At 43.2% G+C, this 11,452-nt stretch overlaps 1 long non-coding RNA gene across 1 annotated transcript in view; it reads right to left on the bottom strand.

Annotated features, from left to right (window-relative positions):
* Positions 1-6,611: 6,611 nt before the first annotated feature.
* LOC137517793 (uncharacterized) overlaps positions 6,612-11,452 on the bottom strand; it is a 60,052-nt gene continuing 55,211 nt past the window's right edge. Inside the window, exon 4 of the long non-coding RNA XR_011020669.1 lies at positions 6,612-6,867. This is a non-coding gene — a long non-coding RNA (uncharacterized lncRNA). The remainder of the gene's footprint in view (positions 6,868-11,452) is intronic.

Genomic DNA, 11,452 nt, shown 5'->3' with positions numbered 1-11,452 from the left:
TACCACCACACATCCGAGGAAGGCAGCAGGCATGACATGCAAGTCCCGAGGTAGTGACAAAAAATAACAATACAGGAGGACTTTTGAGGCCCTGCTGTATATGACACTACTAAATGACTTTACTACCTTTAACGAGAATCTGTTATGGAGGGCAAGTCTGCCATCCATTCAAGTGAAAGGTATGCACTGACTGCCAGGTATATTACAATGTGCCGTCACGGATGCAGCGAAAGGTATGCAGTGACTGGTATTACAATACAATGTGCAGCTCTCACACAGGTGCAGTTAACAGGTATGCTCGGATATTACACAACGTGCGGTCACACAGGTACTGTGAACAGTTATACAATGACTGGTATTACAAATGTGCACCTGTCACACACACACACACACACACACACACACACACACAGGTATCGGACAGGCACAGTGACACTGTGTGCACTCACGTGGGTAGGTGGGTGCACTGAAGTGAACAACAGGTAGGTATATGCAGTGATGGGTATTACAATGTGCACCTGTCACACACAGATAGGTACCGGACAGGCACAGTGACACTGTGTGCACTCACGTAGGTAGGTGGGTGCACTGAAGTGAACAACAGGTAGTAGGTATATGCAGTGATGGGTATTACAATGTACACCTGGCACACACACACACAGGTACCGGACAGACACAGTGACACTGCATGCGCTCACGTTGGTAGGTGGGTGCACTGAAGTGAACAACAGGTAGTAGGTATATGCAGTGATGGGTATTACAATGTACACCTGGCACACACACACACACACACACAGGTACCGGACAGACACAGTGACACTGCGTGCACTCACGTAGGTAGGTGGGTGCACTGAAGTGAACAACAGGTAGTAGGTATATGCAGTGATGGGTATTACAATGTACACCTGGCACACACACACACACACACACACACAGGTACCGGACAGGCACAGTGATACTGCATGTGCTCAAGTAGGTAGGTGGGTGCACTGAAGTGAACAACAGGTAGTAGGTATATGCAGTGATGGGTATTACAATGTGCACCTGTCACACACACAGGTAGTCACTGAATGTGCTGGGCCTGGCAGTGGCAGTGGCACACACAGTAGGAATTACCAAGGCTGTCTATGCAACACACGTGTCAGTGGGCCACACACACAAAAAAAAAAATAGATCACAAGAACAAGATTAGCTCGCAAAAGAGCTGTTGAGGGGTGCATTTTTTTTTAGCAATAAGAATCAGCAAGGAGCAAGCTAAGAAGCCTACAAGAACCTAACTAAGCTTTCCCTATGAGAGTCTGCAGCAGCTTTCACTTCTCTAATTAATGCAGGCACACGAGTGAGTGAAAAGCCTGACACTGCCTGCCTTTTATAAGGGGGGAGTGGCTCCAGGAGGGAGTGTATCCTGATTGGCTACATTGTGCCTGCTGACTATGATGTAGAGGGTAAAAGTTGACCCTCATGATGCACCATGGGGGCGAACCAAACTTCCAGAAAAGTTTGCTGTTCTCCGCGATCGCGAACCCCGGAAGTTCGCCAGGAACCTTTCGCTGGCGAACCGTTCGGGCCATATCTAGTGCTGTATATATACTTATTAATGATAATATACATATATTATTTTATGTGAGTAAAGGTTTATGCACATGAAAAGTCTTACCGCTCAAAGCATAATACCTGTTACTCATATAATACATAAAATAGTAAGAGAGCAAGCAAAAAGCACAAGCTCAAATGCACCTGTTATCTGCTTACTCACCCATTACTTTATGCATTGTATAATTAAGAGGCATCACATTTTGGTAAGACTTAATGCATATAAATGTTTGCTTGTGCAGTATAATGTGAGAAATCCATGCATTACAGCAAAATGCTTTTGTCTGAATCCTCCCCATAGAGAGAGTGTAATGTGTGTATGTGCACAGGGAGCATAAATATTTGTATTGCTGTTCAGTTGATGGAGTCTTCCAGTTGTTTTTCTGTGACCTCAGTGTGCAGCCTGGGTATCAGGCTAACCTCTCCATCTTGCAGCTGGCCCAAGTATAATGCATGGGTGTCCATATACAGAGACAAAGGAACGCTAACTATTTCTAGAATCAGTGGGGTTACCACTTATAATCCCCCAGAGCAGTGTCCCTGTGAGAGCCTGGCAAATAATAATGTTCAAAGAAAACAGTAGCACTATAGGTATTTACCAGTGGGCCTGAGGCATTCAGTTCTTTAGTGCCTTTAATGGCTGCTTTGTTTCATATCGCTAGGTTTTGCTGTTTTCACTTTACCTCATGATTTACCTACATTAAATTCCCACAAGGAATGTTTTCTTTAATTTTGGGTATAAATTGGCACTTAGGTGCAATATCAGTTAAAAATATGTTTCATGTCAGTTTTTCAGCAACTGGTTCTCCCATGTGTGACTTAAAGTGAAACATAAGTGAAAAGAAACTGATGAGATAACCTAGCATGCTACTCCTAAAATGACTTTAAGATATCCCACAGTTTTATGTTATGTTTAAAAACTTAACTAGTTGCTGCCCCTTGTGCAGTATATCTATGCCCTAGGAAACTCCATCTGAAGTCCCGGGGGTGTAGATATTCGTCTATTGCTGCAACACACTCCCACTTGCTCCCACGTGCGTTCTTGCCTCAATCATAAGAGGGGAGATGAATAGGAGCGCAGTTAATCTAAGTCCACTTGTCAGCAATCGCCGGTATCAATGAACTGCCTGTGGTCACGTCCACCCATTACTGTCTGTTCCTGTAATAAGAGTATGCTCAGGGAAATAATGTGTGAGGACATCTTGTGGCCACATAGTAAAATTACACCTACTTAAAATGTTTTAACAAAAAAGCTACACATACATTTAAAGTTAACCCACTTACCTCCCACACTCTACCATAGTTAGCTAAATAAAACTTTGCAGTGAAGTCTGCAGCATCACGTCTGTATTAAAGCTCTTTTAATGTTGTCAAAATAAAAGATAGCCATGGACAGTGACAGAAGCTGGTTCAGACAGACTTGTCCTTTCTCAAGCTGTGTAGGCCTACACAGCTTGAGAAAGGACAAGTCTGTCCAAAACAGTGTCTGTCGTTGTCCATGGCTATCTTTTTATCTTGACAACATTAAAAGAGGTTTAATACAGATGTGGTGCTGCAGACTTCTTCACTGCATACTTTTTACCCCAGAAGATCATGAGATCTATTCCGCTTAGCACACATCATCTCCCCACTGGGTGCTGGTCCCCCTTGCTTCTCCAAATAAAGCTTTTGCATTTAAAAAAAATAATAAAATAAACAAAATTACAATAAAAAAAATATATACATAGTTGCCTTAGGGACTGAACTTTTTTTTAATTTGGACAGTATGTCAAGAGGATATATAAACTTTATTTTGTTTAAATTATGGGCTTGTAATTAACACAAAACTGAAAAAAATGCACATTTCCAAAACATTGGCGCCATACATTGTACTAGCAAAAATCTATTAACCCTTTGCACTCTCATGCAAATGTTCAAACAAATGCATTCACAGATTCACTCATCCAGGCACAACTGTTATCCCTACAGCTAAGTTAAAAGCCGGGGTTTTAGTTCACAGAACAAACACAGAACATTTATATTGCGCTTTTCTCCTGGCGGACTCAAAGCGCCAGAGCTGCAGCCACTAGGACGCGCTCTATAGGCGGTAGCAGTGTTAGGGAGACTTGCCCAAGATCTCCTACTGAATAGGTGCTGGCTTACTGAACAGGCAGAGCCGAGATTCGAACCCTGGTCTCCTGTGTCAGAGGCAGAGCCCTTAACCATTACACTATCCAGCCACTACTTACACTATCCAGCCACTACCAGAAGAATGCATTCTTATGCTTAGTCACCTATACTGTGCAGAAGTACCCAGGTAAACATAGGTGTCCTAACTCTGGCCCTGTAACATGCATAGTGCAGACATGCAAACACATTCATTGCATCAAACCTATCAATGGATTAGGAGCACACATCCTGATGTCCTCTCCTGGGACAGACAGTGCATCTTACCAATCGCACAAGGGAGCTAACGTTATGTGTCCAAGTGCACCATGCACACACAACAGCATAAGCTGTGTGCATGCTGACAAACACATACATTGTACTAGGGAAATATTTTCAAGGTTGCAATAACATTAAAATGCAAAAACATTTGTGTAGCAAGGAATAGTTTTTTTTTTTTTAGCCATAGAGGAATTTCACTTGAATACTTGTTTAAGAACACGCAGTCCAGTTGCACTTTGGTTAGTAATATAAAATAAACATTGGTCAGCTCAGAATTGTTTTCTTATTTATAGTAAATAAATTAAAAAAAAGACCATGAGGTCCTCCTCAAAAGACCTACAAGCTTTCCCTCCATGACCTGATAATGAGCAGGGAGAAATCAGCGCAAGTGTCCCCAAGCGCTCGTTATTAGCTGCTTAATGTTGCTCAATAGTTTGGTGGATGCCCTGAAAGGGAGAAAAACAATCCCCCCTCCTTTACAATGCTTTGTGCGCACAAGGAGAGTATCCAAAGTGCTCCTATGTCCACCACGGACATAGAAGCACTTCGGATACTCTCCTTGTCCAGAGGGGATGCTCTGTAATGAAGGGGTGAGCAGGCCCGGATTTACCTCACAGGAGCCTATAGACACGATGTCCTGGCACCTTAGATTTTGCCCTCCATGATCCTACAAACCTCCACCAAACCGCACCACAAGTGTGCTGGCTGTCCCAGCTTTTACTACTCCCTTACTTTACTTGCCCGTCATAGGTAGCTACAGATGCCCCTTAGTATTAAGGTAGCCAGAAGTAACCTCAATATTAAGTAGCTAGGGGTGCCCCAAAGTATTAGGTAACTAGAAAAACCTCAGTATTAAGTAGCTAGAGGTGCCCCTGACTGAAGGGAGATCTCGTAGGTGGAATTCCCGAGAGCAGGGAGAGTAACCCCTCATTTACACTCTCATCTGGCGCTGCCTTTCCATCATCAGGCTCCTGTAGGCACGTGCCTACAGTGTCTTATGGTAAATCCGGCCCTGAGGATGAGGGTTCACGCTAGTGGAGAAAAGAAGGTTCATGCAAATAGGCCCTCCACTCTAGCCAATGAGTACAAGGGTCTTTTTCTAGACCCCTTACCCATTCACTGTAGTGAGATCATTTTTTTCTTTTTACTTAAGTGCTTGGTAGGGGAGTACCAATAGTCATAGGATCCACTGCAGCTGTTATGGGGCCCATGAACAAGTGGGAATCCAGTTTGAGCCTAACCTGCCTTTTTCTATGAGTCTGCATGAGGAATAATAATGCAAATATGGTTAATGTGCCATGCAATTGGTGATTTATTCCATTCAATATGCAAAAAAAAACCACAAGCCTAAACTAGAGCAATAAAGGGAACCTGAAGCAAGAAATAAATGGAGGCTGCCATATTTATTTTCTTTTAAGCAATACCTTTTAAATAAAGCCAATTGCCTGGAAGTTCTGCTAATCATTCTGGCATTAACAGTATCTGAATCAGACACACCTAAAACCAGCATGCAGATAATCTTGTCAGATTTTTGTCTGAAACATCGGATCTGCATGCTGGTTCAGGGTCTATAGCTAAAGGTATTAGAGGTATTAGAGGTAGAGGAGCAGAAGGACTGCTAGGCAACTGGTATTGCTTAACATTGAATAAATATGTCAGCCTCCATATCCCTCTTACTTAGAGGAATACTGTAGGGGGGGGGGGGGGGGGGTTGTGGAAAAGTTAGTTGAACTTACCCGGGGCTTCTAATGGTCCCCCGCAGGCATCCTGTGCCCGCGCAGCCACTCACCGATGCTCCGGCCCCGCCTCAAGTATTCTGGAATTTCAGACTTAAAACCACTGCGCCTGAGTTGCCGTGTCCTCGCTCCCGCTCATGTCACCAGGAGTGTACTTCAAAGGCACAGACCCTACTGGGCCTGCGCAGTATGCTCCTGGTGACATGAGTGGGAGCAAGGACACGGCAACGCAGGCGCAGTGGTTTTCAGACTTCAAAGTATGAAATTCCAGAAGTGAACCGGAGGCAGGGCCGGAGCATTGGGGAGTGGCTGCGCGGGCACAGGACCCCCCCTTACAGTATTCATTTAAGGTTTCCTTTAACTACTGAAAAGGTTTTAGGGCATTCGGATCCAGGTATCCATTTGATAAAATCAGCTTATCTCTGCCATGGGGACCTCAACCTTTTTTTACTGAACCCACCTTGTTGAGGTGCTGATTTTAATATAGAAAGCTCTGATGGAAAACGTTCTGTAACATGGCACCAGTAATGCACTCATTAAACATAACAGATTCGGAGAACAAATTTGTTACTGTAGTCTGGACAGCAGCAAGTCAGTGCTGCTCAGAAAACTTTAAGGAAATAGAGGGTGTATGGCTTTCCATAAAGTCTGGATATGGAAATCTTACGGCCATATATCAGCAGTGACAGGCAGGGTTATATACTGTGCATTTAATAGTAGTGTGCTGTCAAGCTGCAGAGCGGATGGGCTGAAAAAGCATACACCTGTTTAGCAGCACGGTGGCATGAAACTGCACCATACACGGCTAGGAGGATTTCTTTAGAATTGTAAATATTTGCTTACAGTTCACGGCTCGGTGGTTTTTACTCTTGTAACCTTTTTCCAGCACCTCGGATAAGGGAGCAGGCTGGTGGGCCTATTTCTGATCATTATTCTTCCTTTTTCTTGATTTAGTGATTCTTTATTGCTCATATTTCTGTCAGCTATATTCTCTGGTTAGGGATTTAATAGCAATAAAAAATTGTCACTATAATATGTTACCCAATTTGTTCTCCTGCAAGTACTATATATCGTAGAAGTTTAATCTCTGCTGACCAGTGTCAAAGTTGGCCTAAAAAATAAAGTACAAGAAAAAGTTGGAGTTAGAAGAATTGTCTACTTCGGTGCACTCCTGTCACCTGCACTGCGGTGGCAGCCATGTTTGCGGTACAAATTATATGACAGGATTTGCTCTATTTATACAGTGGATAAGGAGAACTCTCCAAATAGGTTGATGCATGGCATGTTGCTGTACATCTAAACGGGTATAACTAAGTATAACTAGGTAAGAAGATGCTATAAATATAAAACAGTTAAAAACAATTTAAAATCGAGGAAAGAGTGGACTGCCGAAAATCCATAGTAGCTGTTATAAGGCAAAATGTTTATTGAGCTCAACACATGTTTTGTGGGCTAAATGTCACCATACATGGACAGCACGATGGCATAGTGGTTAGTACTCTCACCTCGCAGCGCTGGGTCTCTGGGTTCGAATTCCAGCCAGGTCAACATCTGCAAAGAGTTTGTATGTTCTTCCCGTGTAGCCAATTTCTCCGGGCACTCCGGTTTCCTCCCACATCCCCAAAACATACAGATAAGTTAATTGGCTTCCCCCTACATTGGCCCTAGACTACGATACATACACTACACTATGCATACCTAGACATATGAAATGGTAGGGAGTAGATTGTGAGCCCCTCTGAGGGTCAGTGATAAGACTATATACTGTATACAGCGCTGTGTAAGATGTTCGCACTATATAAATACTAAATAATAATAATAACACATCCAGGGATGTAACAACAGCCCATAAGGCCCCCCCCTACAAAATTGTCATGGGGCCCCCTGTAAACCAAACTTCTCCCCGCCATACCCCACGAACACACCTGGCCCAGACACACATGCAGAGTAGCGCAGGGACCAGAGTAATATTTACATTTTACATTCAGTGCTGCTGGTCTCCCCCATGCATCACAGTCACATGCTCATACAGGTTCTGGAAGGGGGGTGGATTGGATGGTGAGAGTAAGGGGGTAAATGTCCAAAAGCAAACAGCCGAGGCTGCTATTCTACGGCACCAGCAGTCGCCTTTGAAAATCATCTGTTATCCCTGAAGAGACATCGAGGGAGGAGAGGGAGGCGAAGGTTCAGCAGTGATGGCCCAGTTCTTCATGAAAGAAACTGGCAGTGATGGCTGATGCAGCTGAGGATCCCAATTGCTGACATCTGGCATCTGGCAGTGTTGGCCAAGGTGTTCTAGTTCAAAAGGTGCAGTAGTGTTAATTTCTATGATGGGTCCCAAATCCTGGGCAGCATTCGACAGGGCTGGTCAAGATAATCTGGCTGTCACAGAAGCATCCCGCCATGGCCCTTACTTCCAGATTAGCGGCTGGCATCATAGAGGGGCTGAACCAAAGGTGTCCTTGCTGCAGTTGAGCAGGCAGCAGCAGCCGATGGATGAATGGAAAGAGTCAGCATCAAGCAAGGCCAAAGGTGTCCCGATCAGCGCAGTGTCTTCCAACCTCAGTAGAGCCTCCGACCTCCTGGGTAGCAGCGGTGGACTCCACATGGCCTGCACAGAAAATGGGTCCAGCTAGCGGCAAGGAGAAAAAAAAATCCAGGTCCAGAAACTCTCCACGACCTGCACCAATGTCCCACAGGCTACACCGGAGCACACTGCACACTTTCAGGGGGAGGGAAGCAGGTAGGGAAAAGGGAAGAAAAACAAGAAAAGGCCAGAATCCTGTGGCTGTGGCTACCAATTAAGGCCCCATTTTCCTGAAAGGTAATTTAAAAGATATCATTAGAATTGGTACAGATATGAAAAATGACTAGGAAAAAAGAAACAATAGGAAACACGATGCATTATATTTTACTCATCGTGCGTAAAGTTTTACCCATGTCATTATTTTTATTGCTGTTTAGCGCATACACCCCAATGCCAATTCAGGTACTCTGTGTACTTTATTTTTCTAAATAGAAACAATCCTTTATTAAGCACATCATCCCAATTTTAGAGTTTTATGGCACTCTAAGCAAAAAATCAAACAAGAACGCAGGTTGGTCCATAATGTTCCAGCACAGGTGAAGCTTTAATAATATTTCAGGGAACAAAAATATTACTGTTTCCTTTTACATAAATATTCTGTAAAAAGTGAAAAATATTATTTTAGATTAGAATTCTCTGGATGTATCAGAGTCTGCACTAACAGAGGAGAACAGATTGCCTTAAATAAATGCATCTGCAAAGATTGATTGTACCTTCTTGGATATTATTTATTGGTTTCCAGGTGAGGATTATAAGTAATAACAGTGCTATCTGATTTGACAAGTTTATACACTTCTGTAAAAACAGCATTCTAGCTTTTTAGTCACAATCTGGCTTTTGAAAATCATGTCATGTTTTCAGAAATGAAATATATGTACAAGAGAGCCCTGGACTTCCTGTCACACGGCTTCCAGATGTGGACGTTGTGCTGAATGTATGCGCGGACTAATAGACAAAGACACATTTCACACAAATGGGCTTATTCAAGGCAGCACTCACAGACAAATGACAAAGTGCAGTAACTACAACAGCAAACAATATTTCACATTTCTAAACGCATAACAGTTAAAGAGGACTTCCATGACGTATTAAACAAAAGTATTCCCCAAGTACAAGCTGTATCACTTACTGCAGTTTGGTTTCGAACATCTTTTTCTCCATCCCTTACAATACATTTTAAAAGATCACTTAACCACTGTAGTACCAGCGGTCTCTGGCCCTTTAAGAACAAGAGACCGATGGCCCCAAAAACTGGGGCTCTCTGATGTTACACTGCATAGAATCGCTGCTACTGCCGATCACGATGCTCACCTGTCGTCCCAGTCCACTTGCTCTGCCGTTGCTATGACGGCAGAGCTCTGTGAGCCAGTCAGAAGCCGATTTCATTGGCACCTGACATTGTCATCAATGTGTGCCAATGAAATTGGCTCACAGTGATCGCGGATTTCATTGGCTCCTGACCAGCTCATAGAGCTGTGACGTCATGCCGATGGCAGATACATGTGATAATGGACAATCTACTGTTGCAATGTGATCAGTTGGATGGAAAAACACTACTAGAAGGATGTCTATGGTAATAGGGAATTTAAAAATAACTACTGACCATGACCTGACCAAAGGAGATGGAAAGAAAGGTTTTTTTGAGTGACGAAGTGAAAGTACCGATCCTGGCTTTATTAGCACAGGATACAGTTAGAAATCCTACAGCCTACAGGGTCTTCCACCAACTGTGAAATATGAAGGAGGATCAGTGATGATCTGGGGGTGCTTCAGCAAGGCTGGAACCATGAACATGTGTCTTTGTGAAGGGTGGACAAATGAATGAAGCCACATACACAGTTTTACTACAAAAAAAATAATTTCCTTCTGCTATGACTGGATTGGTATTTCCAGCAGGACAATGTGCTATGCCCCACCATCAGGGGGATGGAGACCTGGATTGAGGATCACCAAATCAAGGTCAGCACAAAATCCAGATTTGAACATTATTGAGAACATCTGTAATTAGAGAAAGTTGTATGCGCATGAACCATCAAGCAAAGTTGAGCAGAACGGGTTTTATGAAGGTGTACTTGAGCCAATGTGAAAAACTGGTGGAGAGCATACCTATTCGCATGATTCCAAATCACTTGATTCCACCAGATACTGACTTCTGAATATTCTTTAGTCAAAACTTATTTCCATTTTGTTTGAGTGAACAGGGGATTTTTTTTTATTATTTGAATTATTCAAGTTCTGCCAAGACTGTATCATTTCTCTTAAGGTAACGTGTTGTCACTCATTCATAAATTATGCTAAGAACAATGTTTTTATCAACAGTTCGTAAAAACTAAGGCAAAGCTGTTCAGTTCAGTACGTGAACCTACAAATAGGTAATACCTGAGAAACTGACCATTTTTGCAGTTGTCTTATTTTTTCCATACACGCACATTCAATCAAGTCCCTCAGCAGCTATCATACCTGTAGCTCCCAAATATACTACAAACTCTTTTCACAGCACTTGGAGATATTTCAGATGACACATAGCATGAAAGTTCATCCAAGTTTTAAATCTGTCACCAGCAGGGATGAGCTTTAATTTTCGCCAATCATTTTGCCTGACTTGAACGTTTTCACAAAAATATATAATGGATTTTTCATAGATACACATTAATACAAAATTAGAACTTTCTTCAAAATGTGTTTGCTTATGGACTTAAAGTGCACCTGAAGTAATTTAGAAAAACAAAGGTTAGATACACACTTCAGTAGTATGAAGCCTGTGGATGGCGCAGAGACCTTCTGGATCCTCATAGAGCCCACTATTCCAGCGCAGAGTCCCTCTTCATCTTTTGGCTGTGCTCCCAGCTGTGGATGAGCGTGTACAGACTGGGCATGCATGAGTAAGGTCCACACATGCAGAGTAGAATGAAGCCACCTGTGCATGGCTCCATTCTGTGCAGAGCCGGATTAAGGCTAAATGGGGCCCTAAGCAAAGTAACTGATTTGGGCCCCCCCCCCATCATGTCGTAATAGAATCAGAAGATGCAGCTGCACAGCAACATGCTGCACACACCGTGGCAGCTGAGCTACTGGTTGCTATGGGCAACAGCCCGCTTTCCTCTGTGGG

Source organism: Hyperolius riggenbachi, chromosome 5 (assembly GCF_040937935.1).
Source record: "Hyperolius riggenbachi isolate aHypRig1 chromosome 5, aHypRig1.pri, whole genome shotgun sequence".
NCBI classification, from domain to species: Eukaryota; Metazoa; Chordata; class Amphibia; order Anura; family Hyperoliidae; genus Hyperolius; species Hyperolius riggenbachi.
The sequence above is the reverse complement of the archived record's forward strand: the minus strand, read 5'-3'. Positions and strand labels throughout refer to the sequence as shown.